General features: G+C 39.3%; 1 protein-coding gene across 1 annotated transcript in view; it reads left to right on the top strand.

Annotated features, from left to right (window-relative positions):
- The window catches only part of TNS3 (tensin 3), a 174866-nt gene that overhangs the window by 129788 nt on the left and 26761 nt on the right, over positions 1–18317 (top strand). The gene's annotated exons all lie outside the window — the stretch shown is intronic.

Below are 18317 nucleotides of genomic sequence, written 5' to 3'. Positions count from 1 at the left end.
GTGTGCACTTTGCAAGAGTTCTTAACAGCCTCAATTTTTAGTACTTTCCCTTGCAGCCCAGCTCTTCTTATAAATGCTTACATGGTCTTTATTTTGGTAAAAGTCAGGAAACATACTGTCTTCTTCAGAAATTTTCAACAGCGTGAGGCCTTTTGAGTCATGAACTCTGGAGTCTTAAGCTCTGCCATTAAGATATTACTACTTTTGTCTCAGTTCAGATCACCCTTGAATTCAAAATTGCTTTGTTCTGCATATCAGCTTTGCTGTTTATCTGCTTTTTAAGTTACCAGTGAGGATTCTGTAACCTGGTTACCAATTATCTAGACATATTACTGTTTTATTTCCTCCCTGTTTCCTTGTGGAGAATAGCATTCAGTGTAAGTAGCACTTACTATATCAAGGGATTCTGTTGTGCTTTTAGAAAAGCACAAAAGTATATATTTTAAAAGAAAAGTAGTCAAGAATTGCAATGACATCCGGTCCTTAAGTATAAAAAATTATAAAATTCTCTCTTCTTTAAGTTATTAATGTAAACTGTGTATCTAGTATCTTGAATGCGTCTGATCTTTAACCTGTTTACCTATGGACACTTTTTAAAATAAAGTCTTATAAAATGGAACTCTGTTATCCTTAGAAATCTTAATTTTCTTTCCAGCTAAAATCACTTTGCTGGGGAAAGTCAGTCTAGTAGTGTTATGTGTCTGCCTTGCTTACATTAGCTATGCCCTAACTCTTCATTCTCCCTGTACATTTGTTGGAGATGTCCTGCCTGCAGTATTTCAGAGCCTTGTTCTTTTTCAAACAGGTATAAATTTAACCTCCCTCAGTCTGTATGCATGCAGCCAATTTTATGTCAGCACTACTGCTCCAGTGATAACTTGTGCTGCTATGGTTTCATGGTCCTTTTCTTCACTTTATGTAGCTTGAAAGTAATACAGCACCCACAGAGTTCATTCTGAATTGTCTTTGAAAGACACCTTGTTTATTGTGATGAACCTAAGTGGTCTATAAATTGGCTAGTGGCCTATAAATTGGCTAGTTTTATAAATACCCCTCAAAAAATAGGGCTGCTCCACCCAGAATGCAGATACAGCTCTCTGGAATTTCACAATAGCTGATGTATATTACATGGGAGGGAAAGTCCCACACATCAGTGAAGGAACTGAAGCATTATTTGTAGGCCATTTTGAAACTTATAAAGGTTCTTTTTTCTCTAACAGCAGACAGCTAATTTAAGTCTCTTTGTATATAGAAGTAACACATAAAAGCGTAGCAAGCTCTTTGCCAGGGGACTGAATGCTGGCTTGCTGCCCTGCCACTCCACCCCCACGGCTAGATGTGAAGAACTGCCCCTTCTTCAGCCCTGGTCAAAGCATAGACAGAACTTTGCAGAAGGTTTGCATTCACAAACAGGCACTGTCTTGCAACAGAGGGGAGGGATCTGTGGAACAAGGGAAGATTGTCTATAATCCTTTATCAGTGTACTGACAAAAGAGAAGACATGATGTCACTTTTTTCCATCTTTTCTGAACAGCCTAACTAGACTTATGTAGGTCAAGCAGTGCAAATGACGGAATGAAAGCATTGGTGCTGTTATAAGGAATCTCTGAGCCTTCAACCATGTGTAAAGCCTTGCCTTCTCATCTCTTCCATGGAGCTTAGACTATGTACTGTACTCAAAGCTTGTGTATGAGCTGCATCTATTCTAAAAATTTTAGAAAGGGCAACTTTTCTCCTCATGCCATCATGGAACTCTTCAAGACCACATACTGGAATATTTCCACAATTTTTCTCATACAGACTCTGGTTGTTTTTTTTTTTTTTTAGGGCTTTGGAGCCCTAATTCTCCTCACTGACTAATACAGACTTACTCTATTACATCATCCAGCAGAGTGATGACTGTTTAATAAATGTATTGGAAGGCAAGCCCACAACCTAACAGCCTCATTATTGCATGATTATGTTACTGATTAGAATTTTATACTGTTGTGGTATCATACTGTTATTCCAGGATTGTAATTTCTCCTAGTTACAGAGTTGCAAGGGAAATTATACATACTGCTTAAGTTTTTGATTTAAAAAATATCAGGGTTCTAAACTGAGGGTCAGTTTGGGAATAAAAGTGAAACTAATTTGTGGAAGGGAAAAATTCCCTGTTTATGATGGGCAAAAACTTTCTCCACAATGTGAAAAGCTTTCATATGATATTTTTACCTGTCTTTCTCTCCTCTTCTTACCTGTTTTTGTAAGATATACATGTTCAAAGCAAGTAATAGATTAAGAACTTCTCCAGACATCTGGGTTCATTTGCTTATAACATCAATGCATTCACTTATGTGGATGGTTAACAAAAGCTCTGTCCTCCTCGAAACCGTGCATTTTCATTTTTGCTATTGGAGTGTTTGTGTTTAGGGTTTTTTGGATGTTTTGTTTATTTTAGTGGGTTTTCATTTGTTTCTTTGTTGAGGTTATCAATAAAAAAATAAAAAATACAAGTAGAGAAAGGAAATTTATGACAATGCAAAGCAGATACACCAGATTTCTGTTACATTTTCCATTGTCCTGCAATTGCCCTTGACATGTTTATGTCATGGCTGAATACGGTGTTCATCTACATAATATTTTTACAATTAAACACCTAATGTTTCTTAATTGATATGGTACTCTTTGAGCCAGGTCTTATGAGCTCTCAGAGAACCCATCACACCCAAGATAGCTCAGCCACCCCGAATGGCATAAAATTAGCAGGATGGCTCTGAGGTAGTATTGGAAACAGAAAAAGGTTTAGTAAAAGGCATAATAACAAAGCTCTTACAGAGAAAAAACCAAGCCAGGCAAGAGGTCTTTGCTTCTGCTAAAACACCCCACAAAAGTGATTATTTCCTTTGTTCTCTTCTTTTTCTAGTGAATTACCTAGGCGGGACCTCTTGGCCTCTGTCCAATTGGACAGCCCCAGGTCTGAGGTGAAGCGGTGTCTTTTTACGAAATTGAAGAGAGAAACTTCTGGGCTTTTTGCCTTTTTAAGCAGAGAAAGAATAATTTGGTCACTCCGTCAACAGGGGGCACACTACACTTTATTATTTAAAAATACACCATTTACTAGTGCATAAGAAGCCTCCCTAGCCTTCTGGAGCAAGCAGAAAATTACTTGGATCTCCTGTTGGGATTCTACCAGCATGAACTTAATGAGGGCTTCCAAAAAGAGCATTTGGAATGCTGTAAAGCAAAATCATAAATGTTCAGAGACCACTTCTTGGTTGTTGTAAACACTGGAGTCAATATAATGCACCATGGTCTATCACACTTTTCTGTCTCTGGGTTACTTTCATTGAGACATTCAGCTCAGTAAAACTAATCTTTGTACAAAGTTTTTATTGCAGGACAGTTGAGTATGACTTGATGTGTTTTCAAGTCCTCATTGTCAGAGAACTCCTTCCCTTTGTGCCACTGATTATAATACAATTCTCAACATATCTTTCAAGTACAATAATGGAAATGTATTTGTTTGGGCTGTGGAGAAATAGGCAACGCTTATTATCAGTGATTTCACTCTGGTAATCCAAATTCACAGAAAAAGTAATAATATTCCATCTCATGTGCTAAAAAGCTTAACCATTTCATTTGGTTTATATCAATTTGAATAGTGGAAAATATCTTGTAACAGTAGAATGAAATTGAAACTGAAAATAACTTAAAATACTTGTAGCCTATGCCTCCACTGAGTGGTATTAACTACAGTCCTTACAGTGTAAGTGTCTACAACTGAGCTATTTGATAATCAGGTGTAATTGAGCTTCCCCCCCCCCCCCCCCCTCCCCCACCTCAGTTTGGATAAGATTTTCATGGGAGGAACTCTCCTGGTCTACACTACTTAACTTCCTAAAGCTTTAGAGATGGAATTATTTAGAGTTTAATCCATTTAGCTAGCTGGGTTTTGTTTACAGCTATGTTATATGATTCTACATAAAACCTTAAAAAATCTGTACATATTTTAGCCACTCAGCAAACACGCTAATATGTCATTGATTCAGAAGAGAAAGGAATATTATTATACATAACTGAATATAAAAAGCTAGGGCATGCCAAGTCCATGGCAGATAGTATGTGATGATAAACCAGTGGGATAATATAAATGTATGTTTTCTTTGGCTGATACATTAAAGCTGACAAAATAGGCCACTCTTGTTACTGGATTTTCATAAGAAAACTCATTCTCTAAAATGTACTCTCTCTTCCACTTGTTTTGGATACTCTAGGTCGATATAACATTCCAGAACATGAATACATTTTGTTTTGTAGGCAGTGTTGTATCTGATCACAGAGTCAATAATTCTTCAAATCTCATGCTTATGTTAAGACAAAGATATTTCATGATTAATTGTTCTTACAGCTCCCTGAGCAAAACTTCTGCAAAGGGACACAGTCTGCTGTACCTACATGTTGAACATCACATTGAACATAAGAAAAATTCAAGTACTACAGATGTACTTGGTCATGGTCATGGAAAATACTGTGCTAGCAGAATTCATAATCTAGTGCACATGCATATAATTCCATGTGCAGCTTCTCTGTAATACTGAAGAATTTGGGGAAAAGGAAAAAAAAAAGAAGATAGGTGTGTTTGGAGGTTTTTTCATGAACAGAATGGGACTGCTGCATCAGCCTCATTACGTGGTTAAGACAATAGAAAAATGGCAACAGCTCACGTACAACCAGCAGCAGCCAAAGATTTCTTTGTTACAGAGCATTTTATAAACCTTCTAGCCAATAGCATAGTGCTAAAGCTTACAGACAATTGTTCTAGCTAATCACTAAAAGTACATGTATGCCTGCTTCACACAGTGCTTGCATGTATACCTTCTATTAACAATATACAATACACCATTATTAAGCTTAAAAGCTTCTATTATCTTGGTAAGCATATTTTTCTGCAGGCTTAAAGTCTATCTTAGCCAAGCCTAAAACTCAAAAAAACCCAAACTTCTTACCTCTACTATTTCCCACAGATAGGTTCTTCAAACATTACATTGAAGAGATGTTGTGAAACTATTCACTGTCTCCTCTTCCTCCCTCCCTTGCTTTTGTAGCAGGATTTGCATCTGGACAGAAACACTGTGATCATGGATCAGAATGGGCCTTAAACCATTAAAAATGCTCTGTTAAAACTGCTTTGGAGATAGAATCAGATACTGATTTGGAAAGACTTTGTTTTATACTGTGTGTTTAATTTTCTGTGCAAGTATTTACATTGGTTTGTTTGTTTTAATGGATGACTTTTCATTCCATGTGGGCAAAGTGCTGATAGATATGTAAATCAGAGAACTGAGACTGTTCCCCTAGAAATGGCCCTCTCAGAGGTCTCTTGGCAATCCATATTACACTTCTGAAAAGTTATATGGAGTCTACTGCCTCAAGCAAATGTGAATTAAGTTTTCTCATGGTAGAGAAAGTATTTCAAGTAGTGGACACCCTAAATACAGAAAGAGGCTCTCTATTTTCTCATCCACTCGTTTTGTCCTGAATTCAAATGTTTAACTACATTAAAGGAATGGCAGGTCTTGTGACAAAAGAGTTTTCCTACAGGAGTTGATATGAAATAAGGTTTCTAGCTTGGGACATCTTTGCAGTCTCTTGCATGTTATATATCTTTCATCAATGGTACCTCAACAAGTCTGACTAATCCTTGATCTGTCACTACTAGCATTAAATCAAGCAACTGCTGATCGGTTCTTCATCAAGAACCTACCCACCCTCTATGTGCTTCCCTTATTTGGGGCACCATACTTTAATCCAGTTTGTTACTTGTTTTGTCTTGACTAACTTTTCATTCTACTGTGAACTGAAAATGAAACAACTGCCTTATTTCAAAAGGATTTATTAACTGAGAAAAGACTTGAACTTTTGCATAAGACACGTTATTGCCTTTTGCAGTTACATGCAGGAACCAATACATCTGAAAGTTTAATTGTGCAGCCTGCAGCTTTCATCCTTCCTGTAGCTCTAATCCAAAGGCATTTTCTCTTGAAAGAATGCAGTAGTGTTATCTGGTGTTTATTTATTTTTGTGGTTGTTTTTTGTTTGGGTTGTTGTTTGTTTTTTAAATACTTGCCATACAAGATAACTGACTATACTTGGAATATGCATTTATTAGTTGAAAAGATGACAGCACTTCCAAGGGTCCTGAACAGAGTTTCTTGTTATGTTCACTAGTATCTGTGAGAGCTCAAAAATTCTAAAATTCAGGCAATAAAATAAGCTGTATAATTCTGAAGTTCCAAATGCCAAAAAAAGTTGTTTATATAATCAAATATTGCATGGGAAAAATGTGTTTATACAATGCTTCAGTGTTGTTACTTGATCATGGTCTCAAAGCATATGTGCCTCTACAGTTAAATTTGAAATGCACTCTGATAATACACTGGTGGGTGGTGGTGATTCGGTTTTGTTTTTTTCCTCTTTTTTCTTCCTAAGAACCACTGAAAAAGTGATTACTTGAGTGGTTTTTTTAAGCATTCTGTTTTAGAGAGTTTGGTTTCTCTTTCTTTCGCTTTCCATGGGAAAAAGTAATACATTTCTCCACATAAATCAGTCATTTGATAAATAACTATCTTTGTATATAATCATTGAAATATAGGTGAATATTGTCTTACACATATATGAAAACCCAAAATCAGCTGAAGATGCGAAATCCATCACTAATATTTGCTTCTTTTGAAGATGCAAACAATAAGCCATTGACAAAAACTTAAAAACAATTTTAATAGAAATACAGGATTGGATGGGCATACAGCCTGGCAGATGTGCTTGTTTTTACACATACCTGAGGTTGCTTGTTTCCAGTGCATGTGCATAGCATACATTTTTGAGATGTCACTAGTCACTTTGTCTGGAAAAGGTTAAATTAACAAAAACCATAGCAACGACTACTGTTCTTTCTATGATTCTATGAAATTATTTCAACTTTTCCAGGGTGAGGCCTCCTACTATATGGCATGGTACTTCATGACTGTGATGTGCCAAATTAATCCTTGTAGTTTGAGGAAAGCCTGAAGAAGAGAGCTCCAAAAATTAAAGTACAGCTGTGAGCGCACGTTTTCAAAAAAATTGCAGTTTTAAAATGATCCTGTGTTTGAGTAAATGGGAAGGTCTGTCTACTGCATTTACAAGTTAAAGATATTCTGTATTCAGACCTTCCAGTGTTGATTAGGAACAGAGAGGAAATACACATTCAGTTCTACTTAATTGTTTATAGAATGAAGGTCATATTGCTCTTTTTTTCTTTTTTTTTTTTTTAGGATGCTGTTCTCTCCTATGTTAATTCTCTTCATGTTTATTCCCTCTTGCAGAGGAGGAGAAAACCAAATTAATCTGTGTTTTTTCTATGCCTGAGTTAGGCAAGTTATTTCACAAAGCCATTTATATTCAGGCACCTTGTAGACAAAATCTGAAATGAGCAATCTACTTGACATTGACGCCTACGTTTCTGTCAGTCATCAGAGCAGCAGGGAAACGTGACATTCCTTCACAAAATGTGGAGTTTGCTGAATTTGTATGAAGGGCATGGCATAGCCACTCTGCTTCAGGAGTTCTTGCTGGAGAAAGGTGCATGTCACAATTCAAGCCCTACATTTAAAACTATTTTCCTTAGAATTTGCAGTGTAATGGTTCTGATCAAACCAGGAATCTTATGTAATATATCTAGGGGAACTGTACACTGGTACCACCTGGCAGAGATTGAAAGACCTGATCCTGATTTGCTGTGTCGTGCCTGGAACAGCCATGAAATCAATTCTTCTTGCCAAATAAGAGACTTTCTCCTTTTGAGATGGCAGTATCTTACACACTGACCTAAACCAAATCAGTTCCTCACTGGAGACATCCAACACTGCCTTTTGTTCTCTTCCTAACTCTTCTTTTGTGTGCAGCCTTGCCCTTTTTATCTTCTGGCTTTAGAGTTTCAGACTTTTTTCTTCCTTGGAGAAGAAAGTCTCATTTGGTTGAAACTTTGAATTTGTGACAGAAAGACAAGCAAAAGGTGATATTTTTGTTATGTGCCCTTTCGTTTGTTACTAATTGTCCATATCAGAGTGATTTTCTTGATGAGTAGCCCCTTAAGTATAACTGAGTCTGTTAGAAGGATCTATGCAAAAAAATTTTTTAAAAGGGTGAATTCGATAAATGCTGACAAAACTCAATTATATTAATACTTTCAATTACATGATTTCTGTTTATATTACATCCTTATAATACATTGGAAAGTAAGTTTCTTACTTAACCAACCTTCTTCATAGGTCATCTCAGACCACTGTTATCTTCTTTGTTGAAGGTTACTATTCTTGTTCCTTTCTAATTCAGCAAGTGTTAATAGCCAAACAAGCAAAGCTTTCTAGATTTGAAAATCAGGAAAAAAATGAGATATCCAAAGGTCCTGTGATTACAGTGCTTTTTATGCAGAGACAGAGATGCTTTCTATGGAGAGAAATTTTCTCTAATCATTATTCTTTATAGAAGTGTGAAGACTGTGTTTGGCTGCATCTGGCTCTGACAGGAAGCATCCAAGACAAAGTGTAGTTGTATAATAAATTATTCAAAGTAACGGATGTCACTTCTGAACTGCTGCATAATAACCTCTTCTGACCCTGTGGCAAGGATTTTCTCTTCTTTGTACCTGATGATATGGTGTATATCACAACTAACCTTTGCTATTTGGTTCTTCTGAGTGCAATCTTTATGCAACATGTTTAATAGGAGCAACTGCTATGAAGGAAAACAGTGATAGGAATGAATATTTTTATAAAGGAATAGTTTGATTTACATTATGGTCTGTGGAAGAAAGCAAAATGTTAATGACTTTACCAGTACTCATCTCTACAACCAAGCCAGTATTTTAATATTATCAAAATGGTTTAGTATGTCCATTCAAAACATGGCACCAGTAGAAATTTGAAAGCAATAGAATAATTCCTCATGGGAAAGTTTTAAATGGTTGTATTTGTTTCTGTCTAGATCTAGTAATTTCCTGCAGTGATCCTTTCAGAAAATACTGTGTGCTGGGCACTGATGAACAATCTGAAAAGGAAATGTGCTTCTCATTGTGGAGCTGCAGTGTTTCCACTCGTCTTCCTGAACTGAGAATAAAACGTGCTCAGAACAATGCTAGGGGGCTGCTGAATGAAACACAGTAAGGCTATACGTGTTTTGTAATCTTGGGAAGTGAGTAAAACTTTATTCAGAGCTCTGGATGCTAAATTTATCCAAGAGTGTTGGGCCACTTTGGTGTAATGGAGTAGCTTTGGTCAACATTACAAAGCACTAATCTGACAATTCTCGGTTCCGTGTCTTGCATCTCTCTGAAAGAAACAAAATAAGTGAGGTCAAATGAAGTGGTGGGAGCAGAACACCCCCCCCTCTCTCAAAAAAATCCCCACAAATACCACCACACACAACCCCTCCCCCCAATCCAAGTTCCCAGTCCCCCCGGTTCGTGTGCCTGCCGCTCGCTCTCCGCCTCCGCGGCGCTGCGCGGAGCACAGGACCCGCTGGAAGCGGCGCTCTGCGTGGAAGAGGCGGTGAGAGCCGGGCAGAGCCGGGCGGGGAAAGTGGGGGGAACAAGTCAAACGCAAATGAGGTGGAGTCAGCACAGCAGGCATACACTGAATGGGCAGTCGAGCTGGCGAGTGAGCGGGAAGCCTAATCTAACAACTATCAGGGAATTACTTTCTGCCTGGATGAAGTGAACTCTGGCGTCTGGGTGTCTGTATTGAGACAAGGGAGCCTGTGCTTCTCTCGCCGCAGACACTGGAACCCACTTTGCGGTGAAGTTCTAACACGCGAGGGAGAGTGGCGGGTGCTGACAAATGCGGGCAATAGCCTTTCCCAAGTCTCTGCGTGGCGGGCCGGCGCGCCCCGCTGCCTCGATTCCGTGAGCCACAGGCAGCATGCGGCACGGAGGGAGGGGAAGGACCATTTCGCACAGCCCCGTGGGAGAACAGCAGTCAGGATGGCTTCCGTAGGTGGGTTTGTGGTTCCCTGCTCCCCTGTTTTGGGCGTTTTCCTAAGTCTGAAAACTCGTTTCGTGGGTTGGTCTTGTGTTTGGCAGCCGCGCTCGCCGCAGCGGCAGCGAAACGCGACCCCGGGAAAAGGAGAGGGTGGAGGGAGTTCACTAAAGCGAGCCAGCCTCAGGGGCCACTGGGGCCGCTCCGGTTGCGGGGTGGGGAGATGGGAGCACGCACGCAACTTGCGGCCTGCTGCTGCTGCGAGCTCTGTAGAAATTAAGTGGGAGAAAGAGTTACGCCTTTTGTAGTCATGTAACAACGTTGGGAGCCTGCCCAGAAACTGAGAAGGTTTGCAGACAAGGAGTTCTGTCAGTATGAGAGTTTTCTGCAATCGCTGACAATGATTGAGGGCATGAGGCAGGGCTCGAAAGTTTTGTCTAGTCACTTTCCTGCCGAGGAAGCCTTGTAATTTTCTGTGTTCCGTGGTGAGTTTTTTTCAAAGTAGAAGAAATGAGGGCTGCCTGGAGTATACATAATTTCTGTGTACGTAGAAAAAAATTTGTCCAAGCGAAATCTTTTTCCTCCCCTGAGGAATTTTTAGTAATGTTATAGCAGCACTGAATTTCTTCTCAAAAACGTGAAAGGTGTAAGATTTTGTAAACAGGAGTCTTTCTTAAATGAGGAATATGGTGTAGTTGTTCCGCTTTCTTGCTTAGTGAGAAAAACACTTTATTGTGCGATTAGCACTGGAAGGGTTATTGGTCTAATTTGTGCATCCAAGACAAAGTGTATTTGTGTAATACATGTAAAACACTCTCTTGCTTCAGATCTGAATTTTCCATGAAAATATAATAGAGTCTTAGAGTAGCCAGCTATTACATGATACAGTGTACAGGATGCAGTAGAATAAAGAGCCTGGTTACTACTGCCTTAATGCAAACAATTTTTCTATTCAGGCAGTAGCAGCACATGGTTGGATAAAGACTGCAACCCTAAAAGGAGAGTTACTGAATCACAGTTCTCGAGAGACAGACCAAGAAAAAAATGCAAGACTTCCCAGTTGTGTGTTTTGTGATACTGAACAACACTGAAGATAAACTGAGCTGAGTTTATTTTTACCAGTTTCAATTTCAGCTTATTAAAAACAGCCTTTGAAAAGTCAGGTTTTTTCTGGTTTTAAAATAAAATGTTTTAGGTATACTGCTTGAAAATCAAAAAACAGCCCTTACTTTTGTTATTCAGGCTGCAGTTAGTTGGGTTCAGCATTTTGTTGTTCAGCAGGCAAGTGACTAGAAAAGTGAACAGGTTGAAGATTGCCACATTTGGGGAGAATTTTTCTCACAGCAGAGGAACACGACTAAAGTGAGAGTTTTGACAGAAGGTCCAGACATCAGTTTGATTGCTTCCATTTGTTCTATGAGGTAAGTATGCCTCAGACATCAAAAGCTGCATACTGGGACCTCTCTGGTTACTTGTGGCACCAGAGGACTGGACTGAGACAGAAAAAGGGGAGTTTAAAGTCATTCTTTGTCTCTCTTTCACCTTAGGAAAAGTATATAGGGTCATAACACAAAATAGAAAATGTTACATAGTCTTTGTGCTGGCTTCTCAGAAGTGTCAGAAAGTCAGGCCCAAGCTCTGTCCCTTCTTCCTTCACTCTGCCTTCTCTACCTTCACCCTTGCCTCCTTTCCTTTGGCGTTGCACTGTATCTTGTCAGTAGACATGAGTGGCACTTTTCAATTCAGCACAGACAGCTTAGACCTGCATCTCCAACATTTCAAGCAATTTTAATGGATAATGAACTTTGGAGCACAGTTCTGATATTTTACTCTTTACTGGAAAGGTGCTTGGTCTTTCAGTGCATTCTGCCTGAAAAAGTATTACTGTTCATTGGAAGGTACCATTTGCATGTTTCATAGGTTCTTTTTTTCTTCTCTAAAACTATTGCAATTTAATTGTATGGTTGGATGAAAATTGTCGTATTCAGCAATGTGAATGTCTGAAATTCCATTACGAGATGAACCATGATAAGAATGGAATTGTCTGTCTCTAAAACCATTTTACTAATTTGTTGTGTAAACTTAATGTGGACATGTTAATAATTGTGTTCTAATTGTTTTATTGGATTTATTTTTTTCACTACTGAGTGATCTGCTGTATGTAGAGTCAGAATAGGGGTTCTCTTGTTTATGTGTTATGTACTAATAGTGATTCTCTCCTAAAGAGTGTTTTAATCACATTTTATGTTACATGTGATCTGTAAGTCTTGAGAATGTGCCTCTGCAGCTGATTTGCATTCCTAAGACAGCAAAGCTTGCTTAAAGTCAGTAGCACAGCATCTGCAAGATCTTTTAAAATACATGAAAAGACATATGCAACTGATTTCTTTAGTCCTTGGGGAAGTTTCTTTTTTTCTCCTGGTACTACTTGGGAGAATAAAATGAAATAGTATAAGAAAGCTTTCAGGAAGTGATGATAAGGATTTTGCTGCTTTCAAGATGCAGTATTGTTAATTCTGTTCAGCACATAGGAGTTATTTGTATTTTGGTGTTTGAATGAATGTATGATACCAAGTTGCCTGTAAAACTGTCTACCTATTTTCTCAGAAAAGAAGCTACATAGTACAGGTCTTAGGGCTTTAGGATGGGATAAAATGTGGTCTGGTAAATCATACTTTTGATTCTCTGTGCAGAGGGTAAATGCTGTTAATTGTGTCAGCCTGTGGTTGCCTGGAGATAAGCTGACACCTGGCATAGCTTCAGAAGCTGCATATGGCTGTTACTAGCAGGCTGTTATGGGAGCTAGAACTTGCAGAACACAGGAATGTAGCAATACACTGCCACTTTTGTCATGCATCTTACTGGCAGGCCAGAGTCTCTCCTAACGTTGGTGAAGTGCCAGCCTTCCTCACCCAGTGCTGGCTGGGAAAGACTGCTGTGCCAAGGATGCTTCCTCAAGGGGTGACAGCTCTCTTTATAGCTCTCTTTAGGGCATAAGGCAAGAATGATTTTTTTTTTTAAATTCTGAATTCATTTGATAGGCTCCCAAAACACAGTGGACGTTTTCTAAATGCACACAATGAATACCTGCATGAAGTTAAAAACCTTCAGTACTGTTGCAGACATTACATTTAATTATTAGCAGTTTGGGTTCTAACTGTTGAACATGTTTTTTCTTCCATCAAATAAATGTCCCTGAGAAATACTTTACTGCCTCTCCAGATATGCTGTTTTATTTCTGAGGTTGTCAGTCACTCCATTGTTGTATTTTCTGTAATATCCAAGCATGTAATACATATTCCACTGAGATTCTTCTCAGATGAAGCAACTAAAGCTGACCTTTTTTGTGCAGAGAGGTTAATGCCTGGATGCTAGGACCACTGTTTTAATGACTTGCCCCAGGTTCAGCCTGACTGATTACTTGCAAAGAGAGTTGGTCACTCAAAACAGGCATTAGCAGAATCTCCTAGCAATAGTAATTTTGTCTTTTCCTTCACAAATATGAAAAATCCTGTTACATTTTCTCTGCTTGGTATTAGTGGGTTTTTCGGAAGTGTAGGAACCGGTGTCTCCGTGTTGGTACATGACATGTACTACTTCTAAATGAGAAGTGGAGCTACTTACGTTGAATAGGAAAGCATGTACTGTACAAAAGACGCAATAAAGTTATTCCATTCCCTGGTATTTGAAGTTATAAAAGACAAGACTTTAGTCATTCTTTATTGATTTCCACGTATTCTGTGAAAGGGAAGGAACAGTGACCAAAGTTGATGGGTTTCATATAAGGGAATAATTTGGTTCACTGTATGTTAGTCAAATTGAAAGCAGAATGTAACATGGTTAAAAGGTCAGAATTTCAATAAAGTGAATACTTTGGCTGAAAGCAGGAGAGACTGTTGCTCACTCTTGCTATTTTTGGCGCCTTTGTATTTGGAAAAGCAAGGGAATGAAAGAGAAGATAGATAACCTGTAAGAATCTTATAGTGCAAATAGACTCTTAAAGGCATTAGTTTGTTATCTGGCTCAAGTGAGCCATTACTTTGGCTTATTTCAGAGCAGTGTTATTTTCTCTGTTCATTCGGCTTTTATACTAGTCTCAGATAGTTGTGAGGTAGTGAGTTCAGTGTTTTGGAAGCAGAATACTGACTTAAAGCTCCCTTTTCCCAGAAGGTGTAACTGAGGATCTTTACTTGAGTTTTCAAGCTGATACAATCCGTATTAACTAGCACCTTCTCACTAAAAGGATTGCAAAGTTTGAAATGTATGAGAACCTACTAAAATACAAGGTATGGTAGTGAAATGACTGAATGTTGTTACCTATCTTTTATCTGGACCATAGTGTGGGTTAAGCTACTTTGGGTTTTTTTCTTTTTTGTTAGGTTAGTTTTTTTGGGGTTTTTTTGGGTTTTTTTGTGTGTGTGGTTTTTTTTGTTTGTTTGTTTTTGGGGTTTTTGGGGGGGGGGCATGGAGGTGGGTTCCTTTTTCTTCTTTGTTTCAATAGGTTTAGTAGATTAAAATATGGGTTAATCTATAAGGTCTTGCTTTATATGGCTGTGTTGTCAGCACACCGAGCAGTTTCTGCTAACAACTGAAAAAAGCCTACAACTTCTACAGGTTTTACCTTTTGCTGCCAAGTGGAAGAATGAACTGGATATTTTTGTACCTTGCATGTTGACACAATTAGTATTCTTTTCTTAATCTCATTTTTCAGTAAGGTATGGTGCAAAGAGTCTAGCTCCTTTCTAAGGTCCTGCCTTTAATGTTGATGATCAGATCTGACCTGGGTGCATGAAAAGATACAAACATGAATTATGCTGGCTTTGTCATGTCACTTCTAGAAGTAGGGAGCTGCACTTTTACATTCGCAGTGTTTTTACAGCTATAAATGGCATGGTAGGGGCCTGAACCTAGAAGCACTGATGCTTTGCTTTCTCTCAAATGTGCCAGGCTAGTTAATTCTGTAGAAGCTATGAAATTGCAGAGTTATTGATTCCGTGAGATAAAGGGTTAATAGCTGACCAGTGAACTCTGCATCAGACGATGAGAGGACATATCTGAAATATCCAGCCGGTTTGTTTTTAATTGAAGTAAAAACAAGGCTGCTTTCATGGGAAGTTCCTGTAAGATATACTCATTTCTAGCCTGGGAAGAGTTGTACTCAGTTTGTGTTTTTTCTGCAATTTACATGCCTGGCTGCCAGTGGCTTTTCACTCTATGTTTAGTATTTTACACGTGTGAAGTGCATCTGTCAGCAGGACAGTGGTCCTTCCCTCAAGCTCTGAAGATAATAGCAACAATCCAAGGCCTGAAACAGTGAAGAATCAAGCCTTGGTCCCTCTATTCAAGCAAGTGCTGTGGAAGGAGTGGAATTTGCTGTGTAAATCTGTTGGACTAACTCTTATGCACGTAGTTGAGGTCGTATTAGAGTGGGAGATTTTAAGCTATTTCAGAAGTAGTGCCACTCCCCTCTTTGCCCCCAGACTCTTGGTAACTGGATTCCAGTGACTCCTGTATATAGTCTGGTATCAGGAGAGACACAGGGACATGAAAACAAGCAAGCATGTGGAGATAAACTTGGGATTGTAATTCCCGTTCCTGTTGGGAATGCATTCAGAAGCAGAATCATCTCGACCTGCAGTGTAATTGGGAAGCATCTGGGCAAGTTCATGTGCAGAGATGAGATGCTTGTTTTACTTGAGATACTTTGTCAAATGCTGGTCTCTGGAGATTTGTCAAAGTTGTGTTTCTGGGGAGGCTCTAGTAGTCTTCCTATGTGCATCAAGTTGACCAATATGGTTTTGTGCAGCCAGCTTTTCTGACTCTTATTTGCATCAGTATGAGGATGACTGTAATGTAGCTGATCTGGTAAATACAGATTCAGATTTCTGTAGCTCTTCCACATGAAACATTTCTGCAGTATTTCCTTAAAGTTCACGTCTATGGCTGTTATGAATATTGTTAAAGTAATGGTGTAGTTAAAAGACCATTTCTGTTAAAGGGCAATTTTCTGTTTCCCTCATCCAATTATGATTGCTCTGCTCAATGTGTGCTGAATTCAGATGGTTTACAGTCAGGGCACTAACTTGTGTATTTTCTTGTCTCAGACATATCTTTTAAGTACCTTGCACATTCCTCATTCAAGTAATAGCAGAACCAAGCTCTGCCATGAATTGAAGGGAAAACAATATTCATTTTGGCTTGTTTTCAGTGGTTTTTTACCTTAGGAAGATTTGCTTATGGAAAAAATGTATTAGTGTGATCTTAACTCTTTGTAGGAGTGGAATTATTCCCTGACTTCCTTGGTTTTTGGGTTCTTTTCTTCCCCCTCCGTGATTCTTTGGAAGTGTATCAACTCAAGAGACAGCATTTAGAGGTTGTTTCATCTGTGATTGTCTTACTGGGTTTCAGCCCTGCCAGTGTTGAGGTCAGTAGGACTATTCAGGTGAATGAAACTATTCAGATGCGTGGGCATTTGTAGTTTTACAGTCTTCTGTCATGGAAAACAGTGTGATTGAGCCTGGACCTATGTGAATAGGTGTTGACTTCTTAATACTAATACAGAATAATTAAATATAATCTCCATTAGAGCTTGACTGATTATTTAAGTGTACCTCTGAAAAACAGGGTGAAACTGTTCCTGTATAAAGCTCTGCAGTAACAGCATCCACATTATTCCTCACCTAAATGCATCTGTTTTAACTGTATCCTGTAATGTTTATGTACAGTATAATTAAGTTGAACATATTTCATATTTCAGTCAGTTACTCTGGTGCTGTTTGCAGGTTGTTAGGAAATAAAGGTTACAGTTGTTTTGCTTCTTTATCTGTGTGATGTGGACAAAGTCACACCTGAAAACTGTAGCTGCACAGGTGTCATGGTTTAAGCCCAGCCAGCTGCCAAGCCCAATGCAGTTGCTGGGCACCCTCCAGCTCCTAGGATTGGGGAGAGAATTGGAAGGGTAAAAAATAGAAAACTCATGGGTTGAGATGAAGACTGTTTAAGAGGGAAAGCAAAAGCCCCATACACAGAAGCAATGCAAAACAAGGAATTACTTTACTTCTTCCCATGGGCAGCCAGATGTTTAGCTATCCCCAGGAGAGCAGAGCCCATCACATGTAATGGTCACTTAGGAGGACAAACACCATCACTCCAAATGTCCTCCCCTTCCTCCTTCCTCCCCCCATTTTGTATACTGACCGTGATGTCATGTGAACTGGAATATCCTTCTGGTCAGTAGGGGTCACCTGTCCTCGCTGTCTCCTCCCAACCTGCCATGCACCTCCAACTGCCTTGCCAGTGTGGCAGTATGAACAGCAGAAAAGGCCTTGGCTCTGTGTAAGCTCTACTCAGCAATAACAAAAATAGCTCTGTATGATCATTACTGTATAAAACACAAATCCAAAACAGTCACATACCAGGCTCTTTGAAGAAAGTTAACTCTACCCTGGACAAAGCCAGCACAACAGGTAAACCATGTGCTGCTCTGTGCTGCTAAACTTTAAACCCCAGTTGTGTCCTTTTCTCATCCTTTGAGCAGAAGGCACCTTCATGCCTTCACATCAGACAGTGATGCGAAGATGCACCTTCATGCCTTATACAGACAGTGATAATATATGCCTGAGCTTTCTTTTCTCCAGGCTGTACAGTCCCAGCTGTTTGGGGCTCAGTCCCTGCTCCTATAAAAGATGCTTCAGTCCCAGTGATGGTGTCTTTGTGACCTTGTGCTGGACTTTTTCAAGCAAATCCCTGTCTCTCGTGTACTGAGGAGCCCATAAATAGGCACAGAGCTTCATATGTGGCCTCTAATGCTAAGCAGGGAGGAAGGATCACCTCCCTTGACCTGCTGGCAGGACTTTGAGATGCAGGCCAGGATACTATTGCCCACCTTTGCCATGGAGTTGTATTGCTGCCTCATGGTCAGCTCATTGTCCATGAGAACCACCAAGTCCTTCTCCACAGAACTGTCTCCAGCGAGTCAGCCCCCAACATGTGCTAGTGCCATGGATTATTCCTTCTCAGTTGCAGGAGTTTGTATTTCTTCTTGTTAAATTTAAGATTCCTTTTTTTCCAGTTTCTCCCGTGTCTGAATAGTAGCATGACCATCTGGTTTGTCAATGACTCCTCACAGTTTTCTGTTGTCTGCAAAACTTGCTGATGTAACTTTATCTCATTATCAGTGTTGTTAATGAAGGATGTTGAGGACTACTGGTCCTAGTATCACCCCCGGGGTATAATGCTATGACTTGCCTTCCAGTGGACTTGCTGCAGCTGAGCCTCTGGGCCCAGATATTCAGGCAGTTTTTATTAGATCTCACTTCCACT

This window comes from Pyrgilauda ruficollis, unplaced genomic scaffold (assembly GCF_017590135.1).
Source record: "Pyrgilauda ruficollis isolate IOZ18807 unplaced genomic scaffold, ASM1759013v1 scaffold261, whole genome shotgun sequence".
Lineage (NCBI taxonomy): Eukaryota > Metazoa > Chordata > Aves > Passeriformes > Passeridae > Pyrgilauda > Pyrgilauda ruficollis.
The sequence above is the reverse complement of the archived record's forward strand: the minus strand, read 5'-3'. Positions and strand labels throughout refer to the sequence as shown.